The sequence below is a fragment of the Hyperoodon ampullatus genome, assembly GCF_949752795.1.
Source record: "Hyperoodon ampullatus genome assembly, chromosome: 6".
Taxonomy (NCBI): Eukaryota; Metazoa; Chordata; class Mammalia; order Artiodactyla; family Ziphiidae; genus Hyperoodon; species Hyperoodon ampullatus.
This window is the reverse complement of record NC_136919.1, coordinates 103535955-103558811: the sequence shown is the minus strand read 5'-3', so window position 1 is coordinate 103558811 and position 22857 is coordinate 103535955. Positions and strand designations below refer to the sequence as shown.

Sequence of the window (22857 nt, the reverse complement as noted above, 5' to 3'; positions counted from 1 at the left end):
GCTCCTTTTCCTTTTTTTTTTTTCTCCTTAAAAAAGAAAAGAAACAATTGTTCCGAGTAAAAACAAACATATTCCAAAGCATGTGTACATTGAAAAGTAAAGAAACTTTATTAACAACTTCATAAAAACTGACTTAAAATTTTAAAAAGAAAAAAACATGTTTCAAAGTCCTTCCGACTGGAGTCGTGTCTCATAGTGCCCTTGCTTTACAGAAATAGTCATATTATGACACACATGCACAAGGATTAACACCATGACACACTGTACACGGCGGGCCCCGGCGAGCTCAACAGTCGTCGTCTGAGTCCAGGTCTCTGGGGAGGATCCACTCCACGGATGAGCCCAGCAGGGTCTGAAGCTCGTTCGTGAACTCCACCAGATCTAAGAGCTCCTTACTTTCCGGATTAAAGGACTCCAGGTCTTTGGGGCAAGAGAGTAAGAGACTTGCTGATACTTGCCGGCAGAACTCGGCCTCCACGATGGTGACAATTTCCACATTTGGGAAATTGCAGCGGAATATGCAGGAGGACATTTGCAGTTTCTTGAGCAGGTCTGAGAGCAACAGCCAGTTACGAGGCCTGCACCAGAGAAAGGACAGTGGTTTGAGTTTCCGGCAAAATTAGAGGCGCTCCCAACTATGAACTACCTGTCTCCTGGCGGTGAAAGGGCCTGCTGCTTCCACTTTGATTACCCCACCCCCACCCCACTTCTCACTGTCCTTAGAAGATCTACTTCTTCTTTTTCTTTTTTAATTTTATTTATTTATTTATTTTTGGCTGTGTTGGGCCTGTTGCTGCGCACGGGCTTTCTCTAGTTGTGGCTCGCGGGCTCTAGAGCGCAGGCTCAGTAGCTGTGGCGCACGGGCTTAGTTGCTCTGTGGCATGTGGGATCTTCCCGGACCAGGGCTCGAACCTGTGTCCCCTGAACTGGCAGGCGGATTCTTAACCACTGTGCCACCAGGGAAGCCCGGAAGATCTACTTCTAGCGGGGGAACTCTGGACTCATGTGCATGTGTTAAGAGACCACCTAGGGCGGATCAGCCACCTTAGACAAAAGCAGGAGCAGTGCCCCTGAACGAGCCTCGTTGCAGGCCACCCCAGTGCTGCCTTGGCTCTGGCCACAACTCAGGTCACCCCTCTCCAAGTAAGTGCACCCCGTTCTAGTCACTGGGGAAGACCAGTCTGTATGCCAACCCAAGGGAGATGGCAAACACCTCTTTGACCTCTCCTCTCCTCTGGCCCTCACGGAGAGAGCATGAGAAACACTCGAGGTCACCTGGCTTTCCTTTCCTTTCCCACACCTCCAACCCGCCCCTCAATGCTGCCGGGAGTGAGGCTTTTTCGACAAGGGAGGTGGTACAATCCTTCCTGATACCCTGCCACGCTTTATGATCTCTATCCCGAATAGAATGTCACCACAAAGGCAGACACGTTCCCAGCCTCAGAGTCCAAGGAGGATGCTACTCCTTAAGCACCGGGGTCAACACACAGCAGACCAAGGTCTCCTGATGTGTTCACCCCGAAGGGTTGGTCATGGGGCACAGTGGCCCGACCGTGGGGACAAGACTCGATCTAAGCAAATCTGAAGACACATAAGATCCCAGGTGCCACATACGGCTTTCTCTAATCTTACACGAGAAGAGGGTACACATCAGTATCGTCCCATGGACCTCACGCGCCTTGGAAGGCCCCTATGGTAGCCGTTTGGGGAGGATCCCTTCCCCAAGAGTTTAGTGACTGAAACTGTGCAATCGCAGTCGCTGACTCCCGTGTCCTTTGGGCTCTAGGGGTGTGTTCCAATGAGGGCAGTTGGCTGGGGAGCCCTCCCACCCCCCAAACTTTTCTGGAAAAGTTCCACTGCATTATGTGAGGTCGGTGGACACTTGGTGAGGAATTCACTCACCCCCCAACCCATCCACCCTCATCTGAAGGGGATTTCTAACTCCTGCCACCCCACAGAGCAGCTGGGCTGGCTCTCGACCACACACTGGCCACGCTCACCCCTGAGCGACGGACACATGGACGTTATAACACGGCAAAAGGGGGCTTTCGGAAAATTCAAATTCCAATAGGTCACCATAGGCCTCGTTGCTGTCATCCTGGTCCTCCGGTCCTGGGGGATTTGCTAAAACATCGTAACCACTTTCATCATCTGGTTCTAACCGGGGGGGCAAACAAGAGAGAGGTCAGTAAGCTGGAGCAAGATTCCAGCTGTTCTCCAAAAAGGACCCTGGAAAAATTCTTTCCCAAGCAAGCCCTGCTCACAGCACCACCACCACCCCACCCCCACCCCCACAAGCCCAACTGAAACGAACAAGGCTGCTCACCACACACACAGCTGCCAGAGAACTCCGAAGAGCAACCGGGGTTACCGTCGTCAGGAGCCTGCAGGTTATTTAAACAGTCTGGAGAGAGAGGGGGAGAGAGAGAGAGAGAGAGAGAAACAAGATAACGCCTGCTGGTAAGAGGCAAATGCTGCTGGAGTTCGGGAACATCTCACGCTGGGGCTGGTGTCACCTCCTGACAAGTCCCACTGCACACGCCTCCAGGTACCTGACTGAAACCTCCCCACGCGTCCACCCGCTTTCCCGAGGGACTGCCCGCCTCACCGCCCCAGCCGGCCGAACAAAAGCTAGCCTGGCTAGCTAAGAGTTTTCCGGCCCCCCACCTTGCAAAACTCAAAGTATGTATCTCTTCTTTGACAGACTAACGTTGGGCCGCTTTTCCCAGTAAAGAGTCACTTAGAGTAAACGGGGGGTGGGGGTAGGGGGAACCCAGGTGAAAGGCTGTGAAGTCACCATCTAGATGCTTGAACAAGACCGTGTCTTGACCTCTGCCGTACCTGTTAAGAACTTCTCCAGAAGTTCGCTGTGGTTCACTTTCTTGACGGTTCTACCTGAGTACGTAGCCAGGGTAGGATCAGCACCGTAGGAGAGGAGCAAGCGGACAATTTCGAGATGATCATTCTTGACAGCATCGTGGAGAGGCCTAGGAAAGGTGCGGGGGATTACACCTGTGCACGCGACGCTTGCTTCTAAGGACACGGGGCAAAATCGAGCGTGTGCGGCCAAGCCTCGTAGGCGCGCTATTTCACCGAGGAGGTGAGTGTACGGTCGCTGCGACAAATTACTCTGTTATTTCAACACATAACCCTTTACGGGACAGGTGAAGGGACCATCTCAGGCCTAATTCTTCAATGCAAATCTCTCTTAATGCATGGCCCAAGGAGGAACTCAGGCCACGATGAAAACATTTCCAATGAACTTAAATAGTGACAGACTGTAAGAAGGTAACGTACGGCGGAGTCGGGGGAAGAACCCCAGCACCACGGAAGCGGATACGAGAAGCCATTGTTACACCATTACAAACAAAACCCCAAAAGTGCAGTTTGTAAAAGAAACTGGGGCAAAGCGGAACCTCTCCTGAAACCAACTTGGAGAGGAGTGATCAACCCTCTCGCCCAGAAGCAGTCGACAGGCAGGGCGAGTTCTCAGGAGGATACAGAGTCCTCCTGCCCGTGTCCGCTGGGGTCACGAACACTGTCCGCAGTCCCATCCAGAAAGGATGCTATTTGGAAACCATGAACCACCAAATACCTTACGGTTTTGCTAATTTTATGACTGTCAGGAAAGCCCCAGTGCCCTGCCTCGTGGTGGCATACCAGGAAGATGCTTGGGCTGACTCAGACCTGGGCCTCTGGCCAATAAACCGAGGTCAAGGACAGAGTGGGGGCCAGGCCCGGGGATGTGGGTGGACACGGCAGGTCCTATCAAGCCAGTTGCCACTGGACCTGTCTGTACTCCTGGAACTTTCAACTCACATATATGTCAAAGATTGTGATTCAACAGACGCTGGTGAAGAGTCCAGGGTCTTAAAAGAGAACACCCCTGATTATTCATGCAGGCTCAACATTTTCAGGGACTTCTGTCCATAAGAGCGTCACAGAGTTTTAAAGTTCTATGTAAATTTGCCAGAAAGATCTGTCCGATTCCATTCTAGAGGACTCCACCATCAGTGTGCTTACATGGCACTCACTCTCCATCTTTCCTTCTGGGGTTCCCCGCACACCCTGAGAACCACTGCCTATGCCCCAGCAGGGCCAGGCCAAGAGCAAGACCGCCACTGACCCGGTTCCATCCTGGGCACTACAGTTGACATCGGCGCCATATTCAAGGAGGTGTCGTACGATGTTGAGCCAACCTCTTGCACAAGCCTCGTGCAGGGCACAGTAACCCGCGTTGTCGCGGTGGGGGGTTCACATCACAAATCTTGTTCTCCAGGCAGTACAAGACCACTTCCTACGGGGAGAGGAGAGGAGAGGAGAGGAAATACCATCAGACCACCATACAGTGAACCTTGTAAGGGTGACCTCCCCATAGCTTGGCGGTGCCCACTTTCAAAGGCATACATCGTTGGGGCCAAAAGCCCACCATGGCGCGGGCAGGCGGCAGGCATCCAGGTGGGGGGCGAGAGTGCGTGAGAAGGGCTTGGAGATGCAGACAGTGTTGTCTAAGGCTCTGCTGCACCAGTGGCCTGGCCATGGGCAAGTTACCCTTGAACTTCTCCAAGCTTCCACAAGGCTGCTGAGAGGACGCATTCAGATAGCGATGAAAGCCCTCAGCCCAGGGGCCGACGTGACCAGTACAGAGGTGTCACGGCTGCTAACATCTTAGATGACACATTGCCAAGCACAGACCATTCTCACTTGATGGGTCTGTTCAGTCGGTGGCAGTGGACGATAACACAAGTTTAGATACAAGTATGGATGACCAACACTTAAAGAGAGCTTAAATCAGCCGGAGAACATTCGCCAGCTTAGAGAAGCAGGGACACCCAGGTCACCTACATCCTCGCGCCCCCTGTTAAGACCCCAAATCAGAACCTGGGCCTCAGATGCTCTTGTCTGTATGTTAAGTAGAGTTAAAGAGAAGCTCTCTCCCTCCATCCTCGAGGAATGACACAAAATGCCTCCAATAACCCCACCCTCTATTTTGCCTCACTCCACCCTCTCGGGGCAGAATCAGTCTAATATTTTCATATTTACTCAAGTTAATGACAGGAACCTGATACACCACAGGCTGCAACCTCCACATTTCAAGAATCAAATAAAACGTTCACCCCCCCACGGAGATGTTCTGTGTCAACACTGTGCATCAGAATCACTGTTATTAACCTTATTTCTTTGGCTTGTTAAAATATTAATATGAACCACTCCCAGTAAGCAGAGCAGGAATTTATTCAATGTTTTATTACCTTAAGAAAGTTTTCAGACACATCGAAAGCATTTGCCACCAGAAAACACGTTATACTGTTTATACTGGGTAAGTCGTGCCCAGCAGAGAGCTGTCAGGTTCTCAGAGCTGGGAGTAGGCAGAACGTGCATGTGGCCCAACACATGGTCTGCTGGGTAAGGGGGGATGGGATGGGGTCAGAACAGGCCTCCTTGTGACATCTCTCAGGTAACTCATCTGTTAAACCTAAAACGGGGGTCATTCTAGCCGCCCGTAAGTGCGAGATGGGTTCTGTAAAACCTTTTATGCCCTTTGGAGGACACGCCAATCAAAGGTGACCACCCACTTGGGAGCGAACTAGAATGTTCCATTTGCTTACCACGTGAACCTAATGGGGCATGCTGGTAAACCTGGCCATCGGTGCCCTGTTACTTCAGGTCACTGCAGCAGCTCCCTTCCAAAACAAGAGGAGGAAGAGAAAAGGCACGCCCACGAATGCGTTTCTCCGTTTACATCCCAACCTGCCAGAAAGCCCACAGTCCTCTGGGCTCCCAGGCCACCTGCCCCGAGCCCTGGTATCCAGGATACCGCATGAAGCTGCTGCTCTTTTAGCAGGCCCTCACTAGCCAGACTTGAGTGGACGGCTGCAAGCTAATGAGTTGTGTGCCCCAGCCAGGGAGAGGCCCTGTCACGTGGCTCTGGGATCAGGTCTGAACGCCACCAACTGCTGTGCACAGATCAATTTACTCAACCCAGGGTTTATTTGCTGTGACAATCATGGCCTTCACCTGGAAACCTTCATCACTACTAGGGCAGATTCAAGGGTACCTAGAAATGAAAGGCCGTCCAAGCTGATGGGTAAGTCACCTCTCTTCTCCTGGAAGATGGCAGCAAAGGCAGCAGTAGCCCCACGGCCAGGTCAGACTTTTGGCCACGGGCTGTCCTAACTCAACCACGTTGATCCCACTATTTACACAGTGCTTCTCATTTCCCCAGATGAGGACGTCTTCTATCACCCACAGGAACCCAGGAGATAGCAGGAAAGGAAGGTAGTACTATCCTCATTCAATACTTGGAAACTGAGGCCCAGAGATATTAAACCCCAAGTTCAATTAACATGAAGTACTAGACCTATAACTCGGGTCTTTGGTACCTGGTCAGCTGGGAAGATTCAAAAGGCCCAAGAGGGCCCCAGTTAGAGGGATGCAATCCAGCTGTGACGAGCATCCCACAGGCCTTCTCTGTTGGGGGTCAAGTGGGCTAACTACACTCTCCTAGCTAGGAGGGTGATGGCCTCTAAATGGATGGCAACCGTTGCCACCAACACTTTCTCTAACTGAAAGGTGAAGAGGCGGGGCGAGTCTGTCGACGCAACACATTCCTTGCTTTATTTTCTCCGCTAGAAATAAACGGGAGTGTCTGAAGGGCAGCCCAGCCATTCCCGAGCAAAGTCAAACTGCCTTTGTCGGACAGCTCTCTGTTCAGCGGCTATAAGCCGAATGCCATTACCCGCAAAATGTAACCATAAAGGCCATAAGCCCGACGTTCTTAATTAATTAAATGCCTCATTAACTTTTTAAAAAACATGACTTATTCAATTCATTGAAAATTTAACCATCACCGCTAAAGGCACAAGCATGTGGTTGCACACTGGCGTTTTAGCCTAAGAAATAGAAGCCTTTTTCCCAGGAGGGAAAGGTTTGAGGTCTTTGGCCACGCAAGTGATCTATTTAACGCGGATCTGAAGCCAGAGTGTGTTTCTAAACTTCCAGAACCAGATTATCATGACATAAAGCTCAGACAGCCTTTATACTGCACATGGTATCTTTGGCTAAGCAGAAGAAAATAACCAAGAATGCTGAACACAAAACTTCAGGAAAACCCTCCCAAACCACACCCTTATCTGGTTAAGCAAACTGTCCTTCAATTTTAAAAGGTTTAAGCTGCCACATCTCCCAACTGGGCCATCATCCCAACATTTAAAATTCTGCCCAGAGAAATCCCAGAAAGTTGGATTCAAAGTTGAAAGCCTTCATCTACTTGTCACAATGTTTCAGCATCAACACTGGTGATCTGTGTAATCTACATATTGAAATTTACATTTGAAGAAAAAAACAAATCCGACCGTAAACATTCCCAAGGCTTCCTGTGCAATCAAAGGCCAGGTAGCCTAAGAAAGTATGGACCAAGTACCCCTTGGTCCAGGCCTCAGAGCCACCAAACCAAAATGGAAACTGTCTTAAGAGGACCAACGAGGGTCTTTTGACGTCTCTGGTCCCAAAGGGAGGCTGCTGGAAATGATGCCAAGTTCACAGGTGGGGCTCGGAGCCCCGCCCTCCACGGCGGGTGCAGCAGCACCCCGTCCCCCATCTCCAGCATTTGCTGGAAGCGGGAGTCTACTTTCTCAACCCTAACCCAAAAGTTGGGGTTGGGGGGCTCCCCCCCACCTCCAGCGTTTGCTGGAAGCAAGGAGTCTATTTTCTCAACCACGGGGGGTCTAGCTCAACACTATGTGCAACATCTGCTCTGTCCTCCTAGGCGCCCGCTCTCAGCTCTTGGGAAACCAACTGGGTGCTCCTTGGACTTCACCTGCAAGTAACTGCGCTAACTCCCAGAAAGTGCTCTCTAGCTAATGGAGAGGTCTCCAAGAGACGTGCAGATATAAACAACAGCACATTCAACCCACAACAACAACAAAAAAAACACCCCCAAACTAAGCATAGCCCTAGTGCTTCCAACTTCCCACCCACGGTCATGCCTTAGGGCCAAGGCAGGCACACTTCCAAGGGCTCACGGCACTATGGACCGGGGTGGGGGGACACGACGGGAGACGGGGTACAGGGGCACAGAGCTGGCTGAGGGTGTGGGCGCCAGGGCTCCGGGCCAGCCTGGGTCCTGCCACCCCAGTGCTCAGCCACACCTCCACGCTCAGCCTGCTGAACCGCATTTTACTGTCACCATTCAACTCCCAGAGGGCTGATGCCAGCACAGAAAAATGCCTTTGCCCTGTGGGCTATTACATCACAATTGCTACTGACAAGTATGGTGGGGGAACTGCACAGGGCATGGAGAGTCATCTGTCTCACAGAGGTTTTGAACTGTAAAAAGGGCAATTCCAGTGTGAGCCAGTCTTGCTGAGGAGCGTGGTGGGGAGCGGTGGGCTGTGGAGCACTGCTGGATTGCTACCTGTATGGGTATCAGCCAACCCCTCTGAGGCTCAGCTTCCTCATCCGAGAGTGGGCTAGTACTCGTTACTCCCAAGTGAAGATGTTAAAAGGGTGAAAGGAGTTACTACAGATCACACGGGCTTAGACAGATACCGGCTATCTTTCTATGTTGCTCTAGCAAGAGGCTATCACTGTCATCAGCCGTGCTGGGTTGGGATACAGCAGTGTGGACAGGGAGTTTTGGGCAAGGCTCAAGCCCTGCTCCCCGCCCATCAGCCCTCGGCTCCCGTGCCCTCTCAGAAAGAGACTGCTCAGGTCTGCCCCATTCCCACCCCCACTCTGCACAGACACTTCCCACCCGCTACCCCACAGGGGCATCACTCTGCCCCAAACAGCACAAGTTATTAGAGCTAATAACTACTCTCCCTCTTGCTATTCAGAATCCAAAAGGGCTCATTAAAATCCCCCTGGTCGCCAAGCCCTGGGTTAGGTCAGATTTTACATCAGAGATAAGTGAGCTGGACTGGCCGAAGCAGCCTACCTGCCTGAACGGAACGGAACATCAGAGAGGCCTGCCTTTCTTTTCACACCACGACTGAACAAGCCACTAAAGAGCCTGCAGTGTGAGCGGGGCCAACGCAAACACCCTGCTGGAACACCCAGCCCAGCCCAGCCCGCCACGTGGAGGGGCCTGGGCTCTGAGACCCGCCTCCCATCCCCAGCCAGTGTGTCCCCCACCCAAGGAGCAGCAGCCGGCGGATCCTGATCCGGGGCACCCACATGGATGCTCACCTCGTAGCCAAGTCGGGAGGCCTGCTGTAGGAGGGTCTCGCCCGCGTTCTTATTGACAATAAGTCTCCGCGCTTCCGGTGGCATCGGGCGGGGCTGGGTGGTCTCCGGAGGGGAGCTTGAGCATGTCAGCTGCGAGGCCTGGGAAGCTGGTAACAATTGCTGCAAACGGTCCAAGGGCTTCTGGTCCTGCTTGGCCGGCGAAAGATCTTAGTCGGAACTGGGCTCAGGCCGCTTTCAAAATCTCCGGACTGGTCACCTATCACGAAACCAGGCAGCGCACACATTTCAGGCTATCCTTCCACCACCCACCTGGTTCGCCTCCTCCCTGAGTTACAAACCTGAGTGGAGGAAAGCACTTTTCCTCCTCTCTGTCTGGGGGAGGCGGGGCGTGAGGAAGGGGTTGCATTTTTACTAGCAGGAAACTTCACCACCACCCAGGGGACAGGTCCCCTAGGAAGGGGCAGTGACGTTTTGGGGGGAGGGGTTCAGGAAAAGGAAAGCTTTGTCCCCAGAAGCAGAGAAGTAGGCAGGCGGGATGTGCCTGCACGGGGCCGGGGGGCGGGGGAGAGCCAGGGGCAAGAGGTACCTTGCCATTCGCATTGTCCACCTAGGAGTCCCCTGGCAGCGGCAAGCCCCGCCTGGGCTCCTGAGGGATCAAATGCTTGGTTTTGCACCGTCGCTTCCCGGATGGTTTCTCGCTGTTGTCGGTGTATTTTTGCGGCAGGGGCGAAGGCTGCCAATCCATTTCTTCGTCCATGCACAGCACATCTGTCAGGGGGAGAAGAAGCGGGCGTCACACAGTTGTAGCCGGTGAGGAAAGAAAAGCCCATTGTTAGCACTGATCGTTGGAGCAGCTTCAGTTTTTAAAGATATACCAATTATGTTTTCAAAGCACTAATATTTTAATTATCCCACATTCAACCGGCAAATAGGCTAACCCACGAAACGCCAAATGGCAAGTCGCTTCAAAGGGCCACAAGAGAGGGCAGAAGCCAGCCCTTCGTGCGCTCCCGTCCCCACCCGTGGGGGGCCTGGCTGCTCGGGACAGGGTGACTGGGGACAGCCTGAGGCTGGAATGGGGGCACTGACAAGCGCCTGGGGTCACCCAAGACTTCCCTTCCTGCCCAGCCGCGGGCTGGGTGATGAGGAGCAGCCCAGGAAGTCAAGCTCCCGCCTCACTGTCCATTCCATAAGGAAGTGTGCAGGCTGAAAGGACCTCATGAAGAAAACTCCCCGCTCGCCACACGCTACTCTTGTCAACTTGGATGGCGCTCAGGTCCCCTCCAGGGCCGTTTCCCACAGAGGGCGGGTGATCCACCCTCCAGGAGCGCCCCCGGCCCCGTGCGTACCTTGTTCATTGTCACTGCATTTAAGGGACTCCTCCAACCAGCTTCTGTTGCTTTTGGCCTCTGCCCTTTTCCTGCCAGGTTTCTCTTCGGAGATGCTATTGCCCTGGGGGGTGACCGCAGGCTGAACCGCATGGGTCACTTCCTTCCTGCCCTGCCAGCCAGGTTTGCTCTCTGCTCCCGCCGTTCTCTAAGGTGCAGCAAGCGGCGCTGCTTTCTGGGATGGAGCCCTGTTAATTCAATGCACACCGCAGGTTGGTCAGCTCACTATAATGTGGCTCTTCTAAGTGGTTAGAGGAACTGTTTGTCATTTCCCTCTCAGGCCAGTCAGCTAATGGAGAAATAACTACAAATTAATGAAGAAGCCCCCCGGGGCGGGGGGTGCGCGGGGAACAAACCGTCTTACACATCACTAACAGGGGTGGGGGAGGAGAGGGGTGTGGTCACTGTGTTCGCTGGAACTTGTCACCAAGTCTCGGGAGGGGGCCTATTTGCCTTTGGCCACCTTTGGGCTCCAGCCCCGGCACCTTGGCTCTGGGGGGGTGGGGGGTGGGATGGGGGTGGGGAGGTGTGAGTGGCTCCCCCCAGGGCTCCAGGGTGGGACTGGAACTTTCCACTGCTCCGCTCCAGGACTTCCGTAGGGTGCCCTGCGGGCCCGAAGCGAAACCGAGCTCACCTTTGGAGACCCGTCTCCGCTTGGCTTTCAGCAGAGAGTCCTCCGGGAGCACAGTGGTCTCAGTGTGGTTCCTATCGCCAGAGACCTTGCGCTTTCTGTTCAGCCGGAGGGTGGGGCTGCGTGACGCGTCCGGGGCCGCCTGGTCGGCGGGGGACTCTCTGGGGGGGCTCCGTGTCCATGTCCTCAGGAAGATCACTGTCTTCTGGGGCTTCGAAGGGGTCAGGTTTGCTTCCATCATAACACTCCCCTAGGGGAGGGGAGACAACCCGGAAAGGAGGGAACAAAGGTCACCAGGAGCAGGCAGGACCCCCATGCCCAAGGCAATCTGCTACCAACAGACCACCCCCCTTTGGAGACCAGGGGCCTCACACGCTGGAAGCACAAAACCCTCAGAAAGACGTCCCAAAGGAAGGACAGCTGAACACAACCAGCAAAGAAAGCAGAAAATGAGGCGCGTAGCCCACTCACAATCCATCCTTCCAGGGTCAAGGTGACGCATCTACACCATCCCGCTATAGGCATGTGAGACAACTCCCTAACTGCTTAACTCTCCAAGGTGGCTTACTTTTAAAGGGGGGGTGAGTGACCTCACAGTAAGATCCAACCAATCAGGGCGGAGCTACAAATGACTATGGAAACAGCTGCTAGTGAACAAAAAAGGCTCATGTCATCAAGAGACCAAATAGCCCCCAACTGCCATCTACACAGACATAGCACCAATGTTCACTTGGGTCAGCAGGGGCGAGGGTGAAGAAAAAGGGTAGGGAAAGAATGGTGGGAGGCTGGGAAGCTGGAGAGACCAAGGGAAGAGGAGCCTGGCAAAGGGAAAGGAAAGGCTTCCTGGTGCACACACAAGGGTCAAGGGCAATTTCAAAGAACTCAACCAGATTGCTACAAGTCCGTCTGTCCTCTTTCCACACCCGTGGGGGGAAAAGCATTTCACTGCCATCGAGGGGCTGCTCCTATTTCCTGTCTAGGAAGAAGGCCCTCAGTGACACCAGTCACCCACCTGGCACGTCTCCACGCCTTCCTTCCCAGGCAACAAGCATCTAAGGACATTTCAAAGACAAGACTCCAACCCCCTTCATGGGGAGTGGAGTGGGGGGGCGCGGCGGGCAGGGCTGAACTGCTCACACCCCAGCTCCGCCTGTGTTGCTCCTGCCCCCTCTGCTCAATCTAGCATCCACTTGGGGCTTTTCCTCCAATCACCCCAGCCTAACATCACTCCTCACTTTTGCTCTAGCCAAAGAAACAGTTCAACTGCTTTGCTAGTCACATTGTTTCTAACACACAAATAATTCCATAATGATCACTGTGCTGTTAAAGACTTCCCAGAAGATGACCCTGTGTCCATCACCGGCCGGGGGTGGGGGTGGGTGTATGAGTTTGGTATTTCGTTAACACCTGAGCTAAGCTCCCACAGCCCGTTTTTCTAGATGAAGTCATGGACATACCCCTCACATGCTGCTCGCATTCCTCCTCCTCTCCCTAGACCACTTCAAGTATCACTCCCACTTCTGCCCAGCCGGCTGGTCCCCTGATCAGCCTCTCTTGGGGGCATTCCCGGCATTTAATGGCAGTCAGTTGTGGGGATGAACCTCACCCTGGCCTGGGCTAGCCTGACCTGTGTTCTCAATGATGGAACACACTTAGCTTTTCTCCAAGGGTATCCCAAGGTGGGACAGATCCCCATCTACTCTTGCCGGAATGGTGGAATCACCCCAACCGCGAGGGTCTCCTGTCATGGCAGCAGGAGAAACCCCAAACTCCTGGCCTGTGCTTACAGGTGATGCAGCCCAGGCTACCGCAGGCCCGGTGAAGAGGGCGTGCTGCAACTCTCACTCGGGCTGCTCTGTGACCCTCTTCAACACTCGGGCAGGAATGGCGCCGCTTTACAACGCGGCCCCCTTCACTTGTAAAGTGGGAATGTTACTGCTAGCCTCCCTCCAGGGGTGGGCTTCATAATCACGGGCCGGGCTCAGCACAGAGAAAGGCTGGAAAAATCCCTTTAACCAAAAGATGCCAAGACTTTCAGACCAGCCTGAATCTCAGGCCTGAAATGTAGGAAATTTTAAGAGGTGAGCCCTGCTGGTTACACCATTGGACTTCTCTGGTCCAATCTGGTCCAACCAGCCTTCCCTAAAAGCTCCGTGGGAGGGGATCCATGGAGGAATGGAAGGGCTACCTTAAGAACCCCCATGTCCAATTTGAAAGTTTCTTTTTCCAAACTAGGTCCATCCACCCTTCCCCCAACCCCGGAGCCTTTTAGGGCAAAGATCTCAATTCCCCTCAGCTAAGGCCCCCCAAGACCTTACGCTAGTGTGACCTTACCCAGGCCAGTAATAACCCTGAAGGACACCCACCCCGACTGCCCAAGATACCCATGGCCACCAGCTATGGGGTAGAGGCTCCGTGTCACTTGGAGCTTCTCAAAGACTGTTCTAACCACGACCCACAGGAGGATTACCCTTGAGGGCAAAGGAGATGGGGAGATAAATAGATACACGGGGATCCTAACCATCAGGCTTTGCCATCATTGCTACTTTTGGCCCTTCTAAAAGTGGGAAGCCATGTGCCCTTGGTCACCCAGTCTAAGCAAGATGTGAACGTGGTCCCTGCAGCATGGTCCTATGACTCACAGCACATATATCCCAAATTCATTATGGTTGTACCATAGCATCACCTCACAGAAGCATCACCACAGCAACATTTACAAGTCACTGTGGCAGCAAAGCACCCTCACCACTGTTGAGCCATGCCCAGTGAGGCCTAAACAAGGTGAGAGGGTTCTGAGTTGCTGGAAGCCTCCCCAGGATTAAAATCCCCTTCTCTGTAGCTTAACTATAGCACCTCCAGTCAGGGCTAACCTTGTTAAAAGTTACACCCTCTACAGAAGGAGTGCAGGGGATCTCTGTTCCAAAGTAGTTTACAAACGTGCAGGTGCTCAGCTGGAAGAGAAGTTCCCTGAGCAAAGAAGTTTCATGAAGCCCCTCGACTGAGGTTTCCTCCAGCTCCTGGCCAGGCACTGCCACTGAGCAGGTCCTAGGCCTGTCCCAGCCAAGTGGTTGGCAAGGGAGATGGTTACTCCAAGTTTGAGAAGGAAGGGACCAATGCCTCCTTGCCCCGCCCCATCTTCAAATGCCACTGAGCGTTCCTAGTAATGAACTTCCGAGTCTGAGGAACCTCCAAACTCACTTGGTGAACTTCCAAAATAAAAATTTCACTCAGCCACCCATGTGATCATAAAAAATAAATGAGTATCTCGGCCACTGTGTTTTCAAGTTAATTCCTTTTTTTAAACAAGCCCCTAGCAACAAGATGCACCCGCACCAGGACAACCAGGGACACGCAAACAGCACCCACCACCTTGGAAGCTCCTGGTCCCTCCATGGGTAGGGGCTGCCTCAGAAGGGGGAAGGCATCTTGAAGGCATCCTGGACCCTCTTTGTGACCCCTGCCCGCCCCAAATCCCCACCCCAGCTCCCGTGTGCTCACAGCTCGGCTCTCGGCCACACCGACACCCATGAGAAGGACCTGAGCCCATATCAGCTCAAGACATGATGGCCCAAGAACAAGAAGGCCCATTCATATCCAGCTGAATGGAATGAACACCTGCTGTGCCTTGGATGTGGAGGCGGCAGTAAGAACAGTGGCCCCTTCAGGTGACCTTTCCTGACCAGCTATTTACAAAACCCATGTCTCTACAAGACAGAGGGTGGGTGGGGAACCCACCTCCATTGCCCCAACCTTTCAAACGGAGCCCCTCACCTTCCCCAACCCTTCTCCTGCCCTCCCATGGTGGCGATTCATGGCTCACTGGGCCATGTCCCGGGTGCTCCAGGAAGAGACCCGTCGGTCGGTCTGAGACTGGAGGCAGGCGGTGGGGGGAGGGGGCTTTCGGAATCATCTGGGGCTCAGGCCCTGCTCCCCATCAGCCACACCGAGTTCTCGTCTCCACGCTCAGCAGGAAAGACTGGGAAGGACGCACACAAACGTCTCCGGGAAGAAGGGCGGGTGAGGCCACTGAGACGTGAAGGGCAGCGGCCACCCTGGGTGTGGCCACGTTGCTGGAGAAAAGGGCGAGAAGACTCGAGGCCGGTTAACTGCCCGCTCCCTTCCTCCAGCCTCCCTCACCGTCCACCCACAACAGGCAGAGCCCCTCCTCAGAAAAGTGCGTCCCCGTGAACTTGGCCTTGCCCACTTTGATCACATCTCTCTGAGAAACTTCCCCAGGAGCTGAGTTATGAGGCCACTCAGGAGAGTAAGGGCTGCGTGTCAGCTGTGAGCACAGGCAAGGAGGGAGGCCTTCTTGCTGCTTTACTCCAGGGTGGCCTGGACCCTCCTTTTTTCATTCCAATCCCGAGGGGGAGGAGCTCGGAATCCTCGACTCCAGGCACATCAAGACCCCCATCCCTCGGGTAAGGCCGCCACTGACTAGCCACAGAAATCCCCTTCTACGGGAGCCACGTAGGACAAACCGGTCCCGGTGTGGCTTACCCAGAACCCTGGCCACAGGCCTTTGTCTGACCCCAAAGATGAGCTGGGGGAGGGCAGTGCTCCAAGCAGCAGAGAGAAGCACACGCTGTTGCTGACCACAATTTTCCCGAACTGCATCAGGCACCCACGACCTAAGCATGCGGGTCAACGCCGACCCTACGACTGGGTCCAAGGGCCTGGGCCTCCCAAACGTGCCCACCACCCCCGACTGTCCTGTCTCAGGAGGATTTCACGCCCACCCTGTCCTCGACGTTCACCTACGTGCCCTCACTCACCATCACCGGTGAGGTTTCTGGGGTCCGGAGCAGGCTGCAGGCCACAAGCACGCACACTGAAGAAGGCGGGAGAAAGACCTCCACTTGCTGCCAACACATCTCATTAGCCCAGGAAGTCTCGAGGGCAAAGCCCGAAGTCAACCCCAGTGGGGGAGCAGCTGATGGGACCGCAGAGTGTGACTCGAGGCAAACACTAGCTTTCTCTCCAAAACATAATACACCCCGTCTGGTAGGAAGAACGCCCTCATTTATCCCACGCCCTTGGAGCGTGCTGTCAACTCCTAATGACTGCAAACAAGCCTGCCACAGAAAATAATTATGCTCATCTTTCTGGTGCCTTCATCAGCCCTCATCTCATTTTAACGAAACCTCTGCCTTTGGAGGGAGAATCCGAGTACTCTCCACTCCCTCCCATAGGAGACTGTCACTCTGGAGGGTCTGGCTCTGGCTGCAAGTGTCATTCCACTGCTACCAAAAACCCGTATCCGTACCTGCTACAAAACAGAACACATACCTGCTACGCTGGAGGTCTTGCACTGCCATTCCTCTGCTCTGCTGTATCAGACTATTACTAACTACAGGACTAGCATTTCTCCGGAAAAAGGAGATGCGTGCCAGGAAACAACATTTCATAGGTGCTTCACTCCTGGATGTCGCAACGCTCAAAAGGACAACCAGCCTTGCAATCCACAGCTGGGAAGGGTGGCCAGAGCAGCCCGTTCTCCCAACAGCCAGCACCCAGACGCTGGGCCGTCGGAAGCGTACTGTTTCCTCTCACCTCCCTCGGCACTGGGAGCGGAACCGCCCCGTTCCCACCGACGTGGTACCACACGCGAGCCGCCTGGGTTCACTTACGTCTCTCACTGTCGTTCTGGTCGGCAATGGCCTCCTCCAGGGCGACCGACTTTGGCTTTTTGTCCTGACTTCCTCTCAGCCTTTCCCAGTCAGCGGGGCTGAATTTGCGCACCTCGGAGTCTTTGGTCGTGGGGTGGCCACCTTCTCGCTCTTTCATCTCCAACTCTGAGAAGCGCATCACTGCACACTAGAAAGAGAACGGAGATGGAAAAAAGACACACCTTAACACCAAAGCTATTTCACTGCCCTTACCTTAAAGAAAGTATCTTCAAAGAAAAGTTTGCCCAAAACCAACCACAATTTATGATACAACTGAGATATTTTAAAATTGAACGATAAAAATGTAAGTGTCTATGTGTAACTAGTCACACACTCTTTATTCGTAAAGCCATATGTATGTAGAGATATATGTGGTGTGTATGTATAGCCATACATACACTGTGGCATACAGACAGACATTCTCTTTCGAAGGTAAATAAAACAAAACAAAAACACAACGCAAAGAAAGCGAAACAAAAACACAACAGAAAAGAAAACAAATGCACAATGAATAAAGACGACCATGGCCCACAAATTTTCCTTTGTATATTTGGAAATGAAATTTAACTCAAAAGGTTTATGTAACATTCTAGTAATAAAAATTTGAAGAACTGACCTCACAGTAAGCAGCGGGTAGACATAAAATACTGTCCTCTTGTAATCCTTCCATCTATGTAATTAAAATGGGCACTCAATGGATCATTTAGATAACTTCATCCATTTTTATAAGCATAAACCAATTTGTTTCTTAACACTGCAAAACAATTTGGCTTTATCTATCTTTTAATTAAAAGTAAAATATCTTAAGGAAATTCCTATACAACATCTATCATTCACTAGCAAGTTAAATACATACTCTATCCCTTTAAGCAAGGTTTGCTTTTTGTTTTGTTTGTTTGTTTGGTGGAAAAAAAAATTGCACGAATCTCACAGACATGCGGCGGCTACACACCTCCACCAAGTATCACGTAAGGCATTCTAAGCAGCGCTTTTAGGTATATTTGTTAACGTACAGTAAGGGCAGAGAAATCAAAGTGATTGATAGGTAAATGTCATGCAGTCTTTTAGACATCCTTCGCAATAATTATAGATAAATGTCATGCAGTCTTTTAGACATCCTTCCCAATAATTAAAACTTCCGTTATCAGCATTCGAGTGGAGTTCGCTTAAAATCTACAGAATAACTTAAAGTATCCACTTACGTCCCCTTATTGGACACATTTCAAACATTTAAATTATCCTAAGCTTCATTAACCAAATCAGCCCGGTGTCCTGCCCTATCATACACCCGGCCCCCTCCTCTTCACACATTAAAAAAACCTGACAACTGGTCAGGCTCCTGAAATTCGGGTGGGGGGCTCACCTGCAATGCCCGCTGCTCCCGGCTGAGCTGTCTGGAGTCTGCGTACAATCCGGTAGCGACACACTTGAACCGGTCACCCACGTAACCAGCGCAGTTTGCGATTCTCTTTGCCAGCTTAGATGGCTTCGGTTTCAGAACTTTGCCATCGGTTGATCCTGCCTCGTCAGCTCCGTCTTTGGTGTAGGTGGGGGTGACGTCCACACTCGGTGGGGCACTGCCCACGCAAAATGGTTTGGGATCCTCTTGGGTTTTCCCGAAAGTGACCGCAGAGCCGTCGCTCCCCAGGGTCGGCTCCAGGAATGGAGTCGAGACCGGCGTCGCCAGGTTCTCCTTGTTGGTTACCGCTGGAACATTCTCCTTGCTTAAGCCGGACACTGGCTGGCCCGGATCCTGTTTGAAAGTATAGGCTTCGTGGAAGTCACTGATGCGCCCCAACTCCTCTCTCAGGGCAATGAAATCCCGGTGTGGCTGTAGGGCCGGGTCAGGCGGGGGTTTGGTGGGCTCGGCTCTCTGACTGACACTCTCAGCTGTGAAGCCGGGTTTGGACACGTTAGCGTCGGTTTTCGCATCTGGCTCTTCCCGGAGGAGGTCTACATAGACGAGCTTGTCACTCTTGACGACGGTCTTCCCTTGATTTCAGCTGGGGCTGGGCTTTAGGTTCTTGTCGGCGGGGACTTCTGGATGTAACTTGGTGCTGCCGGCTTCCAGCATCTCAGAAAACCGGTTCCGGAGGCTTGGGTCCTCGTAGCGGGTCCTCTCGTGGGACCGGGACCTCCTCTCCGGTTTCTCCTCTTTAGTGATCTCGATGGGCGTGTGAGGTATCAACATGGGATGCACCATGCCCAACCCCAGCGCGTCCTGGTAGGTCACAAACTCCGGCCTGCCCGTGGGTAGCCCGTAGGGCAGTCCCGGCTTTGGGGCGAGGTGCCCAGGAAAGAGACTGCCATTGGGCAACACCACCGGGTGAGGGTAGACAGGGCCTTTGCCGTGTAAGGAGAGGGGACTTACAATGCCCTCGGGCGCTGGCTAAAGCAGGTAACTCCTGGGGTAGGGGATTGGTGGGGACCTGAACGCCTCAGTTTGGTGAGAGAAATATTGAGCTCGGCGGGAGGCCATTCTCATTCGCTTTGAAGCTCGGCTCTGGGTTGCTGGCTTTGGAGCCCTTGCTGCCGGTGCCGCCGCTGTGCTTGGCAGGTGTGGTCGGGGGCTGGCCCACGTGCTGGATGACGGATGGCGTGGTATCCACGGAGCTCCTGCTGGTCTCGCTGCCCTCGGCGGTGGCATTTGGGGCCGGCAACGCAGAGGCTGGGCGGCCGGCGCTCGACACCGGCCCTGAAACGTTAGTGACCACGGCGTCGGCGGCACCCATGCGGGGACACGAAGAACTGCGCTGCTGCGGGATGGCCCAGTCCAAGGCCTTGTTTTTCAGCGGCAGGCCTTTGCCATTGTTCTCTTCGTTAGGACTTGGCCCGGGCACCACCCAGGACGAGGGAGGCGTGCTAATGATCTCAGATCTATAGATAGCACAGCCATCTCCTGGAGGAGATAGAGTTTCTTTCGGAATCTCACTTCCGGAGAGCACTAGGCCGCTTCCAGCTCTGCTGTGAACCAGGACGGTGGGAGCCATCTTTTTCATGTGGTCAGCTTTGGAAGCATCTACATCCACCACTTTAGAGGACAAGTCTAGTGGCTTATCGGTGACGTCTTTGGTAACCGTCTGCTTCTCCAAGAGAGGAGGTGAGCTGCCATCTTTTCTGTCTTCACCTGCTGTTTTCCGGGTGTGCCCGGGAGCTGGCTGGGTGCTTTTGGCTCCTTCTGGAGCCTTTGGATACTTGCTGCTGCAGAGCCTGGCCGCGGGGAACTCGCTGCTGACCGTCATGTATGGCTTCGACAGGGTGACCGAGGGCGAGGTGGACATCCTGGCACAGTGCTTATGGAACTCGGAGTAGGTGTCCGCAGCGGGCTGGGAGGGAAGGTGGACGCGGGGTGAAGGCCGAGGCGAGGCGGGCAACAGGAGAGCCGTGTCCCCCGGCAGGCCGCTGGTGACCGCCTTGGCAGAGGGCACCCTAGGCTGCTTACTGTTCTGGATGTGGGGATACGAGTGGGAATCGACCGGGTTCCCAGGACTGACGCCCATCTTCCAGGGCAGGCTTTTGTCTGCGCAGTGGACCAGAGGCGGGGTGGCTGGTGAGGCCGAAGGCGTCGAGAGTCTCATGGGCGAGGCCAGGGATGATGGGATGTGGGGACTGATGTGGTGAGGTGGCGGCAGGTAGAGAAATCGCTCCCCATTGGTACAGACCGGAGAATACAGCGGCTGGGCCACGCCGTAGGACTGCTGAGGTAGCAAGGCCTTGTACGTGTTCAGGGAATACTTCTTTGGCGAGTCGAGGAAAGGGTAGATGGCTGGCGTGGCCCCCTCCATGTAAGGATTGACCCAGGGCAGCCGCAGGTAACTAGCACCATTGATGTTGAGCGGGCTCTGTTTGTCGCTGGCAGGTCTGTCCAAGCCCAGTGTTTCTGCCGTGGGGACAGCACTTTTTTGTATTCTGGGTGGCGTTTTGTATATAGCACTGAAGCCATTTGGGGGTTTTCTGGAGACGGCGGAGGCCTCCACCGTCTCGGGTGTATTCGGTTTGAACTGCATCTCTGGGTTTCTTTCGGAAGAAAACCCCAGACCACCTATGGTTGTGGCAGCCTCCCGCCCTTTCTCTGAGCCCAGTCCACACGAGCTAGAATAGACGATGTTTCCGGGGACACGCAGCCCTTCCCGGATCAGGCCGGTGCGTGCGGTCCATGCTCAGCGCTGCCAGGCCATCGGTCCGATGGGCCGTGGTCGCGTCCACCTTCGCAGAAGAAGAATATGGGTATTACCGAGGACATGCCTTCAAAGCAGCCCATCCCAAAGAGAAACCGCGGACTAGCTCAATAGGACATCAGCCTCAACATCTGAGCCGAAACGGTTAAAAAATAAAGGATTCACAAGGTCTTTGGCCCCCTCCCCGCTTATCCAGAACCCTCCTCTGCCTGCCGCCTCACCTTTGTCCAACTAGTATCCTGAAAGCACGGAAAACGTTGGTCCCTTTAGACTTGAGGCCCCTGCATTAATTCAGTCGTCTATTAACTCCGGAAGATCCACCTTCTCAGCAGAAATTCTTTGCTGCAACTGAGGTGATACCAACTCCACTGCTCTCAGAACCACCCTTGTGGGGTACAGAACTCGGACTCACCCTCCCCAGGCCCCAGTCAGGTTGGGGCGGGGCGATGTGCACTGCGTTTTTCCCGGATGGAGCGGGGAGGCATTCTTTAACATAACAAAAACCAATCTTCAGGGTGACAGTAAGGAATGAAGGACTTGAGCTGTCTCATTTCTAAATCAATACAGAGGCCACGGGTCAAAGTGCAGTTGTGTCTTTTGACTTCCTCTCCCTGGTATCTGAAGACAGCTCTGTTTCATATTTTACTGGGAAGGTAAACCCTAAGGGTCTACTTGGAGGCTACAAATTTATCCAGCTGGGAGCACTGATGTGGCACGTAGCTTATCCAAGAAAAGGCGGCACGTATCCCACCAGTCACCAGGGGACGAGGACGTAAATGGCGAGCACAGCCAAGAAAGCGAGCCAGGAAGAAATTGGGTGAGGCTTCGTCCTGCGGTCTAGGCTTTCTACTCAGCCCTGCCCTGAAACACCCCGCCCCGCCCCCAAAAGGCCCTTTAATGGTATGCAAATGAATGCACGATTGATTACAGATCACTGATACTCAGAGCGCAGGGAGGAAGGCAGCACCAGGCCACTCCTGCCACCTCTCCTTTCTCTCCACCCCAACTCCTCCTGGCACCGGACCACTTTCCACTGCCTCCGCCCTTGAGGCGCTGATGGATTGGTTCAAGTCTGCACAGCACGCTTGTCAAGTGACAGCGACGGAATGGGAAGCAGTGCCACCAAACCATCCCAACTCCACTCCAATACGAACGGTGCCCCTTCCTAGGGCCTCACTCTCTAGGCACCCCATGCCGCATCAGGCACTTGTCCAGTTAGTGACCAAGAAGACCTGGACGGGTTTCGGGGAGCTTCCGGCTCAGAAGGCCGGGCAGACGGCAGGGCTCCCAGCCAGCATGCCATGTGCCACGGTCCTCCGTAGGCTGGGGACCTCTTCGGGGAAGGGGTGTCTCTCACTGCACCGGCATGGCTGGTTCTCTGTGGAGGACACGCGCGCGCGCGCAGTCACCACAGCCTCCCAGCTCCCACTCTCATCCACAGCGTGTCTCTGGGCAGGTGGCCGGACCTCTTCAACTCTGGCCCCCTCATCTGTAAATATTTGGCACCGTGTTTTCCAGAGGATTAAACTGCACTACGGACTTGAGTTCTGCCTGGCAATAGCTGGTGCAGGCCACATCTAACCCATTAAACAGCATCTGACTCCACTAAACATTCTACGTAACAAACAAACCCCAGAATGGCTACATAGTTTCCTTGCGGCAGAGGGAAGGCTGAGGCAGGGACACAGAGGGGGCCAGGGAGGGGTGACCTTCTGCAGAGTGTGTGGCTTTCATGGAAGCCCAAAGCTCATGGCGCGGGAGCCCTCCCTGGGACTGCTCCAAGCGCAGACTGAGTCACACAC

The 22857-nt window shown here is 53.7% G+C and overlaps 2 pseudogenes across 2 annotated transcripts in view; both read right to left on the bottom strand.

The window, feature by feature from the left end:
- The window catches only part of LOC307054868 (centrosomal protein of 78 kDa-like), a 34637-nt pseudogene extending 34415 nt beyond the window's left edge, over positions 1-222 (bottom strand). The window contains exon 1 of the transcript in view: positions 211-222. The product of the transcript in view is annotated as a centrosomal protein of 78 kDa-like (transcript). The remainder of the gene's footprint in view (positions 1-210) is intronic.
- Positions 86-22248, bottom strand: LOC307054867 (BCL-6 corepressor-like; annotated as a pseudogene). Its single transcript has 14 exons — positions 22233-22248; positions 21468-21541; positions 18241-21083; positions 17494-17547; positions 16839-17025; positions 11212-11458; positions 10490-10866; positions 9776-10027; positions 9190-9445; positions 4127-4297; positions 2842-2987; positions 2327-2404; positions 2001-2157; positions 86-578 (listed from the first exon to the last, which is right to left on the bottom strand). The product of its transcript is annotated as a BCL-6 corepressor-like (transcript).
- Between the last annotated feature and the right edge of the window lie 609 nt (positions 22249-22857).